The sequence below is a fragment of the Vicugna pacos genome, chromosome 30 (genome assembly GCF_048564905.1).
Source record: "Vicugna pacos chromosome 30, VicPac4, whole genome shotgun sequence".
Lineage (NCBI taxonomy): Eukaryota > Metazoa > Chordata > Mammalia > Artiodactyla > Camelidae > Vicugna > Vicugna pacos.
Genome location: NC_133016.1, coordinates 15,986,591 through 16,003,731, shown reverse-complemented (window position 1 = coordinate 16,003,731; position 17,141 = coordinate 15,986,591). Strand labels below are relative to the sequence as shown.

The following is a 17,141-nucleotide window of genomic DNA, read 5'->3' as shown; positions in this document are numbered from 1 at the left end:
CATACATTTGGCCTGAGACAAAAATCAGACCAAAGGCCTCCAACTTTCTTTATTTTCACCATTGTCAGGAAAGTATTTCAAGCATATGCTTCTAATACAGGGGTTTTATTACAACATGTGTGTGTATATATATAACAACATGTATATGTATCACTGTATTATTAATATGTTCTAAACCATATGCACTAAATAAATGTTTTTAATGAGGTAAAAATAATTTAAAATAAACGTTAATACTGTTTCCCCACATGCCAATGGACCACCGCACATCCTGCAATACTTTCACTCTCTTACTTGGAAATAATTGAGCAGTTGATGGAGGTGGTCTATGTTCTTAAGGATTGTACCTGCTTCTTCTCAATTCAAGCCTTCTTTGTTTTACAGTGACTTTATTCATGGTAGTAAATAAAGTCTAATTTTTTCCTGTTCATGATTTTGCTCCATTTAAATTTCTTTTTTCACACACAAGTCAATAAAAGACTGATAATGTCCAAAGTGCTGCCTGCACTGGGTCCCACATCCATCACAAACTCATTTCATGTCATCCTCCAAAACCAGGAGAGATTAAGAAACTTCTCCTTTCACAAATCACATGAATAAGTAATTAACTGCAGGCACTAATAGGTAATTCAAAAAAGAAAGGGAAATAGTTACACAAATCATAAAAAGAAAAGCCAAAACAATCTTGAAAAAGAACAAAGTTGGAGTATTCATAGTTTCCAATTTCAAAACTTACTCCAAAGCTACAGTAATCAAGACAGTGAGGTACTGGCATAAAATAGATGTATGTATTGATGGAATAGGATTATGTTCAGACATAAATCTATACATTTATGGTCAATTAATTTCAACAAGGCTGCTAAGACAATTCAGGGGGGGAAGAATAGTCCTTTCAACAAATGATGCTGGGACGACTGGGTTTCCACATCCCAAAGAATGAAGTTAGACCCCTCCCTCACACCACATGTGAAAATTAACTCAAAATGAATCAAACTTCAATAAAAGAACTAAAACTACACATACCCTTAGAAATCATGAAAAGATACCTAAAAATCATTGAAAATCAAAAAATAAAAATTGAAATAATTAGAAACTATTTTTCATCTCTCCAGTTGACTAAAGAAATTCTAAAGGCTAGAAGAGGCTGGGTTTAGAAGAAAAGGAACTCTGATGTACTTTTGATGAGTACATAAATTGACACCTTCTGGAAAGCAGTTTGGCAACATGGGCCCATGTTAGAATGTACATACACTCTGATTTAGTAATTCCACTCAAAGGAGATTATCCTTTCAAATAATGTTGATAAGGATACAAAGTTACATGTGTGAACATGCCGATCTAAGCATTGTAAAGAAAAAAACAGAAAATTGGAAGTAACATAAATGCCTATCAGTTAGGGTTTGGTTAAGAACATATACCCAACAGAGTAATAAGCAGCCATTAAAATTGTTGAAGAATACATACATTTTACATTCTATTGACATAGAAAGATGTAGGCAATTTAATATAAAGCTAAAAAAAAAATGAAGACATCCCCAAGCCAGATAGGAAATAGAGAAAAGGGTTAAATTAACACCCGAAGAGAGGACCCAGGGTGCTTAAGTTGAACTTGGTGTTCCTCTCTGTTTTTTTATGGGTCTGACGTGGCTGTATACTTCTTCCCTTATGCTAAAGCTTGATTTTTCTGTTACAAATATTTCCAGAAAGTACATCCAGACAGCCACCTGGCTGGAAACAATGTAAACATTGAGACCAACAATCCTAGACTAATGTGACAATTCTAGATTGGATGGCAGATGCTGAGGAAACGGGACGTATGATTAAACAGCTGCTTCCAATCACTATGGCCATGGGCAAGAGGTCCTCATCTTTGGATAACTGGGATTGAAGACCCTAAATTACTGGATAATCTCAAAGAGTCTAAATCTGTCCAAGCAAAAGAAAGAGTAACAGCCAACATTCCCAACCACACAGTGGGAACACGTTGCGGTATAAAACATGAGTTCGAGGACTACTTCCATGTTCACTCTTAGTTAGAAACCTCTGGAGAAAGGGCCTGTCTGACCCAGACATGCATTTATTCCTCCCAGCAAGTTCCCTGGGGACAAGAATCTGTCAATACGAGCACAGCCTAACCTACCCTAAATAGGGCAGAAATCAATAGCTTTGCTTCCTAGCCCCTTCAAGAGAGTGCTACGAGCATTAAAACAGCCCCTAAAAGATTAGAGAGCAGCTGTTTTATCACTTGTCAGCTGCTCGAGCTACATTTCATAGCAATTTTGGTCATATCTCTGACAGTCACCAAAAGAAAGCTCCCCAGAGCACTTTGTGCTGAAGTCCAAGGGATGGCACAGCTTCGAAAGGCCCAGACTGAGAAAATGCTGAGGACCGAGTCACCTGTCTCAGAAGCTCCCCTTCCCTCCCAGGTCTTAGCCGAGGCACACACTCTCATACATCATCCCTGCATTGCCCAAGCAAAAAGGAGACCGCGATTTTCCAGGGAATTAATCAAGTTTATATTTAGTTTCACTTCTGAAATGCTCAGTTAAATGCAACTGTAAGTTCTTAAGTTAAAAAAAAAAAAAGACTTGAATAAAGTGAATGTTCCCAGCAAGTGTCACGTCTCCAAGCGTCAGCTCTTTCCCAAGGGAGAGGGGGAGGACTGCATGTCACGTAATTCCAAGCATCACTAACGAAGAGGTCTTACCTTTCTGTGCTGCCCCACTCATGAGAAATCTGGTGCTCCCAGACCATTGATTATGTCTGATCATGCACCCCAATTATCTTCAAAGATTTAACTCCATTACATTTCATCTTCTGTATTTTGTCCTGAATTCCTCGTCACCAACTCTATTTCTGAAGTTCTTGGGGCTATTTTTGAAACCCTCTGGGACACTGAGTATGGTATTTTTAAAGAGAATCATGACTTAGCTGCTGCATTTGGGAGAGGGAGGTATTTACTATTGTATGGGAAGCACCTGCGTGCCCACATTTCTATCCAACAGGAGATCCATTTTCAGCTCTACTTCTGACCAAAAAGTGAAATTTTCTATCAACAGTGGTAAAATTCCCTTCTCCCAAGTGCTCAAGGGTAGATCATAGAAAACACAAGAGCAAATGGCCAAAGCCTTAAGAACAACTGGAGAAGAGGATGAGAAAACTACAGGAGCAATTATCCTATTCTTGGGATAATAATAATCAACAACAGTTTTGCTGAAGGTAACAGGCTTCATTAGGAATACAGTGGATAAACACTATAAGTAAAATAAAATTTTGCCTCTTTTTAAAAACAAAAACTTAGTATTTTCAAATAGTGAGGGCCATGATAAAAGCGAATGAAATCTCTGGATACACCGATTAAAAAAAAAAAAAGGATAGTACAGAAAATACTTGAGAGGATAACCACAACTTATGTAACAGTGGAAGTGATATCCAGATTAGACCAGGACAGGGCCACTTCTCTTTACATTTCCTCATTATTCCCTTAAGAGGAAGAATCAGACCAGCATTCTACTAGATCACATTTGATTTGTTGTGCATAATTAAGTACGCAGAAAACTTGTGTCGCTTATCAAAGTAAGAGTTCAGTAATTATGAACTAGCATATCTTCACAAATTTATGAATTAAAGACTACTTCCAGATAGCATGGAAAGGGGGTACCTAAACATGGTGGACCTAAATGTGTGCCGCCGTCAGGATCCAAGCACCCGGCAAGAAAGGCACCACCTACATAAGGAGGAACGTGCTAATGTGTGACATGCCTCCTCATATGTTACCTTAGCAGGTTTTTAATCCAAGCATATTCTTTGCATTTTGTTTGGTGCTTAGATGACAAAGATGTGATTCTGATTCCTCTTCCTAAGCAAGGCCTAGAAAAAAAGAAGTCCTATATTTTAAAACCTGATCTGCCTAGATGAACAATCAAGGTTCCCAGCAGAGCGGAGTCCTTTGTACTGACCTACGAAGTGACTCAGGGTTCGCCGCGGACATAACAAGCCTCAGGCGGCGTTGTACGGTCAAAGATTTTCAATGAAACAGCCATAGTTTTCTTCTTCCCCTTCCTTCTCCTCCCCATGTCCCCTCCTCCTCTTCTCCCTCCTCCTTTTTATTCTTGTCTTTTAGTGTTTCCAATGCTTGTTATTAATATCCCAATACAGTCACAATTTCCAAGTCAAATGCTAATTCTTACTATCTGACATTTCAGATGAACCGTGTTACCACTGCCTCTCTGAAAAGAGAGGACCTATCAGTGTTTCACTTTCTGTGGACACTCTGCTCAGATGTCAGATTCCTGCTCCTTTCTAAAGGTGTCAGTAATTGTGCAGATTCCTAAGTCTTTCATCCAACAAGTGTGAAATACTACCAGGCACCAGGCACTGGGTGCACAAAGATGCGAAGAACAAAGTTCCTGACCTCCACAACTCCTAGGGGAAACCATCAAAAACACTGACTGCACTGTAGAAACGTAAGTAGAGATCAGAACATGTGAGGCCATGGAGGATCCGGTGATCTGAGTGGCTGTTCCAATGTGGTTTACCAGTTGTAGATAATATTTGGGGTCCAAGTAATATTTCTCTGCTGTTATTCAGTGCTCTGCAGGGAGGTATCCTCTTTCTCTTTGCAGGATTCTATCAGAGAGGATTACAGGCTCAAACCAAGCATGATACCACCATTACTATTCATCAGGCTTAAAGGCCATTTTTCCTGGATTCATCTTTAGGTGTCTTCTCTGCTAATTCAATCTCTGTGAAGGCTTTGACTTCACAGGGATGTGAAGTGAGAGATTTATATGAGTTGGTAGATGAATAAAAAGAAGTCGTTCCAGACTGTAGACTTAGAGAAATTAGAATGAAATGGGAAAAAGAAATGAGAAGGGAGGTCAAGAGCTCTTTCAGAAATTAATAAGGTGCCTAAAACTATCTGTGCAATCATGTCTCAATTTATGTATCACATGCCATCTCAGAACCTGGACTGTGAATCAACATTTGAGTCAAACTCCATTTCATACGTACCCCCAGGGCAATTTAGAGAAATAATTTAGCAAATCTCCTTCTAAAGCAGAGATTCTTTTACAATGTGAATAATCACTTCCTCACGTGTCTGTCTTGTCAGTCAGAGTTTTGTCAAGTTTACTTAATGTGAGGCAAACTGCATCTTATCGTTTATGTTAAAAAAAATTATTAGTATAAGGAAATGGCAGCACACTGACCAACTTTATCTCCATATGCGCTCCAGTCATGAGGTTCATGAAATCAGCTGTTGTAGTTGGAAGGAAGGAAGGAAGGAAGTGATGAAGGGATGAAGGGAGGAAGGAAGGGGTGGAGGGAAGGGAGGGAGAAAAAATGAAAGGGAGAAAAAGAAAGAAAGAGGAAGGAAAAAAGGATTACATAAGCTATCACTTCTCAAAATTTAATGAGTCACCTGGATTTTGTTAAAATGCAGATTCAATTCAAGAGGCCTGGGGTGAGGCACAGAGATTCTGCATTTCTAACAAGTTGTTGGGTGATGTCAATGCCACTGGTCCACAGACCGTACTTTAAGTAGCAAGGATCTAATCTGAGTCTCTAAAAGAGAGTTAGAAGTGTATCTTGCACTATGCAGTTTATCATCACCTTGAACATCCAGGCAAAATGACTTTGAGGTCTTTAAAACTTACCAGTGAGGGAAAAAGATCAAGAGAAAAAGGCAACTCATTGAGACAGTATTTCCCATTCCTTGTGTTTTTGGCCAATTGCCAACCCTCCCTTTTTGCCGGGGAGGGCTGTGTTTGGAGCAGGGAGTCAGCTACTGTAAGTAACACTTTCAGCAGAGTCTTCGTATATCATAACAGCAGTGAAAAGGCAGGGCACACTGAGGCTGGTCAAAGGTTTTAGCTTTGATCTCAGGCAGTATCATTTCACTGAGCCACCTTATGCTCACTGTTTTGAGCAAAATTAATGCAATGTCTTTTACTCTGGCTCTCTCCCTCCCTTGAGATGTCTCTGGAACAACAGTGCTGCATATGTAAAGTTTTTCCTTTGAACCAAGGCAAAGGGTGTACGGAAGCCCCAGAGCACCTTTGGGCTCTAAGCACTGTATCAACTCTGAAACTAACAATGAGACGATAGCTCTATATTTTTAGAACCACATATTTACTGAAAAATTGTGGACATGCTAGCACACCAATTTTTAAAAAGCTGTGGCCCAAATAAAAGCTTGTAAAGAACTTCCGTTTATCTGGGACTCAGGATAATTGCTACACCTTGGTTTTCTCAACAGCCAAAGAGAAATACCTTATTATACGAACCTCACATTGCCATCATAAGGCTTCTATTTCTACAAGGTGTAGAGGATTCTCTAAAACCACAAATCAGCGTAACATTCACCAGGATTTCACTTCCTATACAGTAGAAGTAAATTCGCAAAAAGGATACTCAAAACCAAAATAGTCCCACTTGGAAACTGCAGATAGCTCTTCTCCAAGTTTATGGGGAAAAAATAAAACCTTGAAGCAGAAATAAATCAGTATATCAGATTTAATTTTTTATAAGAAATAAATCAAAATTGTTTCAAATACATATTAGTCAAATGTAGGCTATGGCACCAAATGTTCTTGAAGTACGGCATGCCATGCCAATTAATTCTATATATATTTCTTCTTAAAATTTCCTGTGCAATGTATGTTTTATGCTTCAAAGAAATTCTAGGGTAACACCAAACAATCTGTATTGCTAGACACCCTTTCCATGCCCATAAAACCACTAGAAGTGAAAATATAAGTAAAGCCACCATAAGAATATACAGTCACTTAGGATGGTTATCACCATTAAACATACTAATATGTGTTGTAGAAATATTAAAGATACACAGAGAACAACACAGGAAGATAATTTTGAGGTTACATTTTGTATTAACCTGGTCTCCTTTATTGTAAAGCATAACTCGAGCGTTTCAGTAGCTGTGACATCCCTGCCCTCTGGTGGAAAGCTGGGTTTAGCATTTCAGGAGCTGCTGCTCTGGATCCTGCAACAGAAACGTGCCACCAACTAGAGGGACATGTTCATTGCAGCAGAGGGGTCTGAGCTTATCCTGCCTTGATGTTAAAGACACAACTGGGGATGTCTTTGAGAATAATCGAGTTAGGTCTGCGGAGATATGGTTACACGAAAAAACGGAGAAACCCTGAGGAAGTGCAAATCCTATGGGAAGCAGACAGGCCTCTACACTTGGTCACAGGACAGAGTCCTAGAATCTGAGGGGAGGAATAATTTTAAGTAAGGCAAGTATCCACTCAGACGGTCCTCTGGCCCCAGGAGCTCTGGTCTTATTTTAGGGTCTTAGAAAGCTAACAGCAGCTTATAAACTGAAAGATCTGTTTTTCAGTGTTATTTGGGGAGCAGAAGGTAGCGCTGCCTTGGAACAAAGAGAGTGTGGCCCAAAGCTGGGGAGAGGATGTCCCCTGACTTCAACTGTTCATGCAGCAGGGCACTGTCCCATCAAGCATCTGAGAGCTTCAGCAGCATCCGTGATTTAGCCCAAAGTAACAGCTGCAGGGCCCTTGTGGTTGGCACAGTGCAACTGAGGGGGCATCAGCAGGTGGTGGTACCCAGAGGGCTCCGCCGGCCACAGCACTGAAACCAACAGCATCATCCATGACAACGCCTTGGCAGAAAATGTCAAGGTGTGCCATCAAGGAGAAGGGACATGAGAGTGCCTTGCAGGGGCTGAAAAGATTCTGTTCATAAGCAACGTGAGATTCTCAGAAGACCCCTAGAAATAACTGGCTGTTGGAGATTTTGACATTGGAGGACAGGAGAAAGCCAGAAGAAGCATATTTACTATTTTTGTCAGCATATTTTTAAGCTCAAGCTGATGTGACCTGATAAAGAAAGGTACATCATGCGTGTGCACCATTGAGAACTTTTGGACGACGTCATGGAATTCAGCCTGGTCATGACTCACTTATGTGCCACATAAATACTGTTGCTGATAAAACAGCAACGGTTCTGGTGAATGAATCAAGAATGAAGGGAACAGAAGAAAGCTGGAGAAACGAGAACACAGGCTTCATAGAAAACAAATCCTAGAGAATCTTCAGTTGTCTAAACCTCAATCATACAAGCAACCTGTCAGCATCTTCACTGTATTTAACTGTTCCCATCACTGGAATTCATGTTTGGTGAGTGTATTTCAATAGGGCTTTTCATTCAGGTATCTGACTTCTCCGTTCCCTAAATTCTTATCACCATTCATGTGATACTTGTCCCATAAGTTTCCACCTGTGGATCTTTACATGCCACTTTTTTTTTAAATTGAAGTATAGTTGATTTACAATGTTGTGTTAGTTTCTGGTATACAGTACAGTGATTTAGCTTTAAATATGTATATATACACACACACACACACACATCTACTCTTTTTCATATTCTTTTTCATTATAGATTATTACAAGATAGGGAGCTCCATGCCACTCTTTAATGCCATTTCAAACATATTTTAATGAGTGAAATATTTTCTAAACACAGAAGGCAATCCATTTGAAAAACTGACACAGAAATCGGGCTTCACCTTCGCCCATCTATTTCTCTAGAATTAAAAGGCCATCAGGATGGTCCCAGGAATGAGACACATCAAAATCACCAGATGCTGAAATTATCACCTGTAATTCCACATTATCCAATTTTCTAAAATAAGCGTGTTATTACTTTCAACATCAAAGTCAAAAAGCAAAAATATGTCAAATTTTCCCAGCTTAATTATTTTTTCCTGAACTATTTCCATCTACTTTTTTATTCTCTGTTAACTTGTGGCCACCTGCCTCCCAGTCACCTACTGTCAAAACCTCCTGTTTCCTGAATTCAGAGATACAGAGGACAGACTGGTGGTTGCCAGAGGTGGGGCATGGCAGGTGAGAGGAACAGGTGAAGGGGGTCAGGTGGGACAACCGAGCAACACTTATAAAATGAGCAAGTCATGAGGATGCAACATACAGAACGGTGACCATGGTTACTAATACTGTATTACATATTTGAAAGTTGCTCAGACAATAAATCTTAAAAGTTCTCATCACAACGGAAAAAAATTTTTAACTATGTGTGGTGATGAATGTTAACTAGACTTGTATGGTGTGACCATTTCACAATAGATAAAAATACCTAATCAAAAAAAAAAAACCCTCAAGTTTTCCTAGATTCTCTTGTCTCCCATAAGCAAACAATCTTCAGATTTCATTTGTTTATTTCCCCTCCACAAAGTCTCTTGCAAATATCTTTTTTTCCATTCCTCTGCCACTGTCCCACTTAACATCTTTATCATCTTTTGTCTGGAGATTTGCAACTTCCTGTTTCACCTCTGGTTTCCCCCTGCTACATCCAGAAAGGACTGCAAAGTTAACCTTAATTTAAATATACGTGTATATATACATTGGCTTTGTTTTGAGCAAATCACTCCACTCAAAACTGTCACTGCCTTGAATGAGAAATGCAGATGTTCTAGCCTGGCAGCAGAAGTCCTCCTGCCAGCCTGGCTTTCCCCTTCCTCTCTGGCGTCTACACCCCACCTCTCCACCCCGCGCATCACCACCTTCTGTGAACCCCCTGATCCAGACAGGTGGACATGCTCTTGATCCCTTTATTCAAACCGCTGGGTCTTCCACCATCTTGTTCATGCTCACTCCCTTTCCACTCTGCAACATTTTCTCCCACCTCCTCTCACCATTCTAAATCCTCTTCAAGGCCTGTATCAAAGCTCCCCTCTTCAGAGATTCTGTGACCCCTAACCTCCTCGTGATTACTTTCTCCTTGGAAACTCTGGCATTTATAGTCCACATTAAACATCAGCCTTCCTTAGTGTGACTGTATGTCCCAGTGGGGGGCAGGGGGACGACCTATATTCCTGGTGAAGTACTTAATGGTGCTCCGTTTCCCACTCAAAAATGTCCCAGTCTATATGATCAAACGTGATCACCCTACTTATCAACCCAGCTTTGTAAAAACCTCGCCTCCTAAGTGGGACTGTAAATGACTCAGCAGTGAGAACCTGATCCCGTCGCTCTGTACCCCTCTGCACGGCTGTGTGCTTGCCCCAAGTAGCAGCTCAAACTGCCTTTGAAAATCAACTGGTTTTATCTGATAGTGGACAAGCCAGGAATGCTTGCTTTGCTTATAAACAGTCTGCCCAACAGGTAATTCTATGGAAATTACCTCCTCTACTCCCCACCAGCCTTCCCTACACACACACACACACACACACACACACAGTCTGGCCAGAGTACATGTCTGAGCTCCTTCCACAGACACCACCCTCACTGTGCTTCTCCGTCCAGGTGGGCAGAGCCAGGCCGGGGCCCCTTTGTCCTGCAGACCCCAGAACTGCACTTCTAGATTTTGAACGTCCTGACTAGGACATTTAAAACGTCCTAGTAAAAATCCTAGCAGTTCATCAGTGATGACGCTCACCTCCTCTTTTAGCACGTGCGCTGCCTTCTTCACCCTCATCCGCTGGGCGGTAGGCACCATGCAAGGTGCTGTAGGCTCAAAAATAAGCAGATGTCCCTCCCTGTAGGGACCTAGAACTGGAGGGCAGGAAAGACACCCAATCAGGATTCTGCACATGCTGTTCAGAAATGTGTCATGTGCTGGGGAACAGAGCAGAGAACACCTACTTCTGATTGGTCTACTTGAATGAGTTAGAGGTTTCACAGAAGAGACATTCGAGCTGAGTGACCAGATAGAATTAGGAAGAAAAGAGACACGGCAGGTAAGTGCAAGAAAAATATTCTGGAAACACCAACTAATTAGTGGGTAGTGAACACGCCAGACATGAGGGCTGGACGTGGAGGGGGAACAGGCAGTTCATGTGGCTGGAAATGTAGCTTGGAGTCAGGCACATCCTCCGATAACAGGCTCAGAGTTTGGGGGTTTATCTTACAGGCAAAGAGAAACCAGTGAAGATTGATTAGGCTGGGGAATGGTGTGGCTAGAAATGCTTTCTTGCAGAGAACTCCAAAATTCACGCACAAGGGGTTAAGAGCTGCTTTCCTGTAAGGAGAGGCTGGTTGTGTTTGCACCGTTAAGCACACCATTAAGTACACTGAGAGTGTGTGTTTACAGAGGACGGTTGGATAGGAGTGGTAGTTAAATGGAGATCGTGGCAAAGCTACAACCCTTCCTGCCAAGCAATTATCCATGTTACTCATCTGGCATTTATCACATACAGCCTCTGTTACTGGGTGGACTTTGAGGGGAAAGCAGTGGTGATGCGGGGGTAGGAATGGGGGCAGAGAGACTGAAAGAAAGGAAAAGAAGCTTCTAGCCTGGGCCACTGGATGGATTACGGTGCCATTAACAAAGCTGGAGGATATAAGAGACCAGATTTGGGGAGGTATGATGATGAACTTGGTTTAGGACACACTGACTTAGAAGCATTTGTAGCTGTTCCAGGTGGGAAAATCTGCTGAATTGTAGAACTATCAGTGTTAGAGATCAGGGTGGGGGTGATTTGATCTCGAAATAGAGATTGGGGTGTTTTTGGCATATGGGTACTCAGTGGAACTGTGGGAAGGGATGGTGTCATCCAGGGGAAGGATGGACATCAAAATGAAATAGAATCAAAGATGGTAGGAGAGACACAATTAAGGCAGGCTGGACAGGAGGTATCATCCATCACGTCAACCTTGATCAACGGGCAGTGTCTGCTTGGAGCCCCCGAGGGAGGATTCTGGAACCATATTCGGGTGTCAGGAAGCATTCACAAGGTTGTTAGCAGGGAACGAGGACACTAGAAGTGGTGGCACCAGTGCCAGTAGCTACCTCCCAGATCAAGGGGGTCGGGAGACACAACACTGCAAAAAGCCAACAAGAAAGCACATCACAAAGAAATGGTCCACAGGAGTGAGTGCCCTGGGGCGGGGGCGGGGGCGGGGCTAATAGGACTAAGAGCTGAAAAAGGGAAGCTGGAATTTGGACTTTTGTGAGCTGAGAACTGTCCCAGTGAGGTAGTGGGGGCAGAACTGAGGAGGACTGAGGAGGGCTGAGGAGTGAATGGGAGGAGCTGAAACGACCTCGGTGAGGAGAGACTAGGGCTCAGGATATTCCCAGCATCCCTCACCCGCTGCAGTGTCTGCCGAGGGGTCTCAACAGAAATTCTCTGTCCCCACCTGTCATTCTGGTGTGCCCTGTCTTTTTATCATTCTCTCCCCAACACACCCACACCACCCCCATCGCGCCCTAAAACTTAAATATCTTTTGACAACATAAGGAAAGAAATTAAGACTTTTCAACTTTGAAAGACAAAGGCCAAAAATGTCATATGTATACAATAGGGGACGGACGGACGGACACACACACACACACCCCACGTGGGTTCTTTTGTTTGTTTTTTTGACAATGAGAAAACCCAACTTGGGTTGATTCAATAGGATATTATGATTGGGAGTGTGGAAAGAAAGAAAACGGGCATGTTCCACTCTGGATCTGTTGCTCTTAAAAATAACAGTTATTCCAAGGCCAAAAAAAATCTCCCTCCTCCTTGTTAGTCTCAGAAGGAAACTTCTGCCAGAGCTTGGCGCTCTAGGTGACGTGACCGGAGCTTTACTGGGTGCATCAAAGAAGTAGGAAGAGAAACCAAACCACTATAACCCACCAACTGGGAAACTCCGCTGACAAGTCTATAACCGCCTCCCCCCCTTTCAGCTAAGTTCGGATAACACTAGCTGCTAAGGAGATAAGCAGCAGGAATTTGGAGGCTTAACACAATAAAAGAAAGGCTTTCCTTTATGTAAAAGCTCAGGAGGGTGTTTTGCAGCAGACCTTCCACAGGGTGATCTGAGGACACAGACGACTTCCTCCACTCCCTGGGGCCCAGAGGCCTTGGTCTCCATCTGGCAGGTGCAGGGATCGACGGTAGGGAAGGCACACCTGCTTTTTCACCATTTCAGCCTGGAAATGACTCGCATCTCTTATGCTCACATTCCAGCGGGAGAAGCGGTCACAAGGCCCCACCCACACGTCAGAGTCCAGGCTCCTGGGCTGGGCGCCTGTGCCTAGTAACAACTGTGCACCGAGGAGGGGGACAGCTGGCCACCCCGCCACACACTCTGATTTTGAGGAAGAAACACAATAGGTTTGTCCCATATAATTTCCATCACTCAGGGTTGAATCTTTGAAGGTTTAACGAGACCAATGATCATCGTCTCACCATACAGGGAAGAAAGGGGGTAAAGTGTGGTGAACAGGCAGCAGGCTCTGCACTCCCCCCACCTCCACCCCGCCGGTGAAGCTTTGAAAGGACAGTGGGAGGGGGCAACCTTCTAGGTTCAAACAGAACAGGTGAAAAGCAACATGTCTGAAAACGGCACAGATCGTCTGAAATCCACATTAGAGCTGCCTTTGATTGCAAATGTTTAAAGTTGTATTAAAGGAAAATGGTCATCAAGGGGATTGCTTCTGGAGCCAGGCTCAGCAGGAGGTAATGGGAGCCATCCCTCATTAGGATGAAATAGGGACAAAGCTGTGATTGAAACACAGGATTCTGCTCAGCTTGGAGCCTTGGCCATTTTTTACACTGCACTGACCCCTAGAGGTTCTTCATTTCATTTAGAATGTTCTGGGCATTTGGCCCTGGGGAAAAGAAATGAATAAAGTACAAAGAAAGTTGCGTTGCTTTCTTAAAATCCAAAGGGGCGTGGAGAGTAGCAGGAAGGTGGGATCTCACTGCCAAGTGCCATCAATTAAAACCGCCTTAATAGGAGCAAACTTGGTCAGTGTATTTCTCTTGCCCCGAGCACCAGCATTCAGCTTGCTGTATGTTAGTCAGACAGATTGGAAACAAGTGCTTGCATTTTAAATGTGCATCTTTGATTTCCTGCCCCATGTGGCTGCCAAGATCCTAAACCAGCTGCCAACCCCTCCAGACCCTCCCAACATGGGGAAGGCGGCGGGACAGGAAGTTCAGTTCCTGCTCAGAGGCCCCAGGCTGCCTGGACTATCTCATCCTTCACATCACCCCTGGCCTTGCTTCTTTTCTGATCTAGAAGAAAGCGTTGAGTTACACTAGGTTGAAACACCACGCTGCCACGGGGACACAAGCCGCAACCTTGCCGCAGGGTGGGGGATGGTGGGTCAAATTCTCCCAATAATCTCAAAGACACACTTCTGGCACCTGGAATTTTGGTTTCTAATACACAGATCTGTCCCCCTCTACGGGGGAAGGAAGGAAATCAAGCACATGAAACACTGAGGGAGCTGAGATTTGGAGTCTGAGAGTCTGACTTTGGGGGTAGGGTGTTTTTGAGAGCGCATCCCAGGGTTGCAGTAAAAAATGAACCTTTCTAAGGGCAGACAGTCCAAAGCTGGGACTGTACTATAAAACTCAAATGATCCACATTTATGGTCAGGGAATCTACACAGTGTCACATATAGGAACAAAGGAAAAATATGAGGAATTTTAGAAGCAGCTCAGAAACAGCTCCATCACTCTAAATGTCATGTGAAGCCTCTTTATCCTGGAAACAGCCCAGATCTGCTTAACAGGACCCTCCCCTTTCAGAACATCTCTGGTTTTAAAGTGGCTTTGTTTGTACTGGCCGTACAGGACATCGTGGCTCAGGGCTACCTTATTGGAACTGGAGGGTGTTCCCCAAAGGGACTGCCAACTAACCTGGAGAGGCCATTGGGGTCCATGGGAGAAACAGCATAGTGTCCGTGCCTCCTTCCCCGATTGTCTCGGTCTGAGCAGACAAGAGATGGATCAGGCTCTTAATGGATTTTCCTCTGGACAGTAATGGACTTATCTACAAGAAAGCTACGCTAAAGCACCTTTTCTTAGCGGCGGTAATCGTTAACATCTCAAACAAAGCCAGCCTCTCCAGAGCACACACCTGGGGAGAGGCTGAATTTATTAGAAAATGGTGAGCCTGGGAAATATAATCTCAGATGGATCTCTTTATCCCTATGAACTGTGGAAGAAGGAGTTTTAAGCTGGTATATACGTGGGTGTTTTTTTTTCTTTCTAAAACTGAGTATCTGTGAAGAGGGGGAGGTGATGACTTCTCATCTAGACACTTGATTTGTCACCGAAAATAGAAACACAGAATGTAACTAAACTCATGTGCTGGGGCTAAACCAGTTACCCGGTTCATGAAAATAACAATTATGCCTTTGACCCTGTCCTTGACACTAACCATTTGGAGTTTCAGGCTGTCTTTACTAGTAACCGCTCAGGCAGTGAGCTATTTGATAGGGGACTAGCTGAAAAATCAGATTGATAGTTTCCACAGAGGAGGAGCTGACTCATCCTCTATCTTTTCACCCATGAGGACCTAATGCGGTTCCTTCAATAGATTCATAAAGCATTATAATTATTCACCAGAATTTCTGGTTTCCCCCTGCAGTTTTGAGTCAGTACGTCAAGAAGCCAAGCAAAAGATAAACATAAGTGTGTGAGCACTTATCAAATGTATGCACCTTACTGCGGGCAACATTTAGTCTGAGGAGTTCCCGCTTTCACGTGCAAGGAATCCCCCCGCAGTCAGTCTTAAGGCTTATAGAACTACTTGCGCCTTCAAATATATCTCTTTTACCCGTGTGTATTTTGAGTTTTTTTTTAAAGTATCAGAGAATGCTCCTGCTACCAACTTGTCAGACTTCATAGTTACATCTACAATTTCTGAAAAACTAGAATACCAGTCTTTCCAAATTACAAAAAAAAAAAAAGCTACTTATATTACTTTCCTTTTCAGTTTTGTTTCATTAGTTAAGCACCTTTTTTTTGTCCAAGGGAATGAGGCATTTCTGGTCGTCCCCTGGGCTTCAAAGGTAGAATAAAGTAGAAAATAAAGTGGCCAAGCAGGGGGAAAAAGATGAAGTGCTGGCTGGCTAACTCCTGCAAGGAGGCAACTGCTCCTTTGACTTCATCTCTTGTCCTGGAAATGATAGAATGTTGTTGGTTTGCAACCCTGGGAACTCCCCTGGTGAAATTCAAAACCGGCCCCTCTGCAGAGGGCAAGGCAAGACCAGAGGCGATCCCTCCCGATTGCTTGGTAGCAGGTGCAATAAATGAGGGCGCTTACCTACATGGCTTGGCTTGAGCGGCTGCAAGATGAGTGACTCTCTTCACCCACCTGCTGGAATCTCGAAATTGGTATTAGCGTCCTTAATTAGCGCCCTCAGTCACATACACTGTCCGATGGTCTCAACAATACATTACTCTCTCAAGACTTGAAACGGCTGCTAGCGTGAAAACAGTGGCTGGAACACACACCCCAAAGACGGGACGGCGTGAGGAGCCTTGATTGTAGAGGTCCACTGGCCGTCACATCCTCTCTATGACCTCCTCCAATCATATATAAAGAAGACTAGTGACAAGATGCCAGCTGAGGGGGGCGGGAGAGGGATTCGAGGAGGCAAGCTGCCCAACTGGAAAAATGCGCAAGGAGCTGACATGCCGCAAAACAGACTGCGGGATGAGCCGACGTGAAGCGAAACGCCACTTACTCCAGTGCAACAAGATGGCGCGGCGCACTGGTCCCTTTTATATATTCTGCTTGCGCATGCGTATTGTTCATAGTGCTGACTCACGCTACCAGCGCATGCGTACATTTACCCCTTACCAGGTGCCAGCTATTGTGAACTTTGGCCTGGGCCCCGGCCTACTCACTTAAGGCTGCTGACACAATTCTATTGTTCTTCCGAAGCCTATAGGAAAGTCAAAATTCTATTGAGAATGTCATTTCCCCCCCTCACAATGTTGTTGGGTCAATACAAAATGATTATGACATGGTAGAAAGCCTGGTAGAGTTTTAAAGATTGTTATTTGTATTATTAATAGGATTACTGATTGTTACTCAATTTAGAAGCAATTATCACTGTCCATATATCCTAGACCAACAAAAGGGTTTAATTTAAAAGAGATATGAGAGTTGCTTGAATGCATGATTAGAGAAACACACACAAAACTGTTGACTAAATGGTGTGTTGTTACTCAAGGTTGCCAAAAGTGATATGCGTGCCCTGAAAGGCATTCAAATTCCTTCCCAATGTAAGTTTTGGGTAAAAAAAAAGTAAGTTACCCAAAGGACCGTGAAGATCATTGATTCTATGGGTGCAAATAACATGGCTTGGAACGCCCATGCACAACAGGATGAGACAGGAGAGTTAGAGAG

At 43.0% G+C, this 17,141-nt stretch overlaps 1 long non-coding RNA gene across 1 annotated transcript in view; it reads right to left on the bottom strand.

Moving 5' to 3' along the window:
• The window catches only part of LOC107033654 (uncharacterized), a 347,930-nt gene extending 331,380 nt beyond the window's left edge, over positions 1-16,550 (bottom strand). The window contains exons 1-2 of the long non-coding RNA XR_012065714.1: positions 16,050-16,550; positions 14,639-14,708 (exon numbers count right to left, since the gene is read on the bottom strand). This is a non-coding gene — a long non-coding RNA (uncharacterized lncRNA). The remainder of the gene's footprint in view (positions 1-14,638; positions 14,709-16,049) is intronic.
• Between the last annotated feature and the right edge of the window lie 591 nt (positions 16,551-17,141).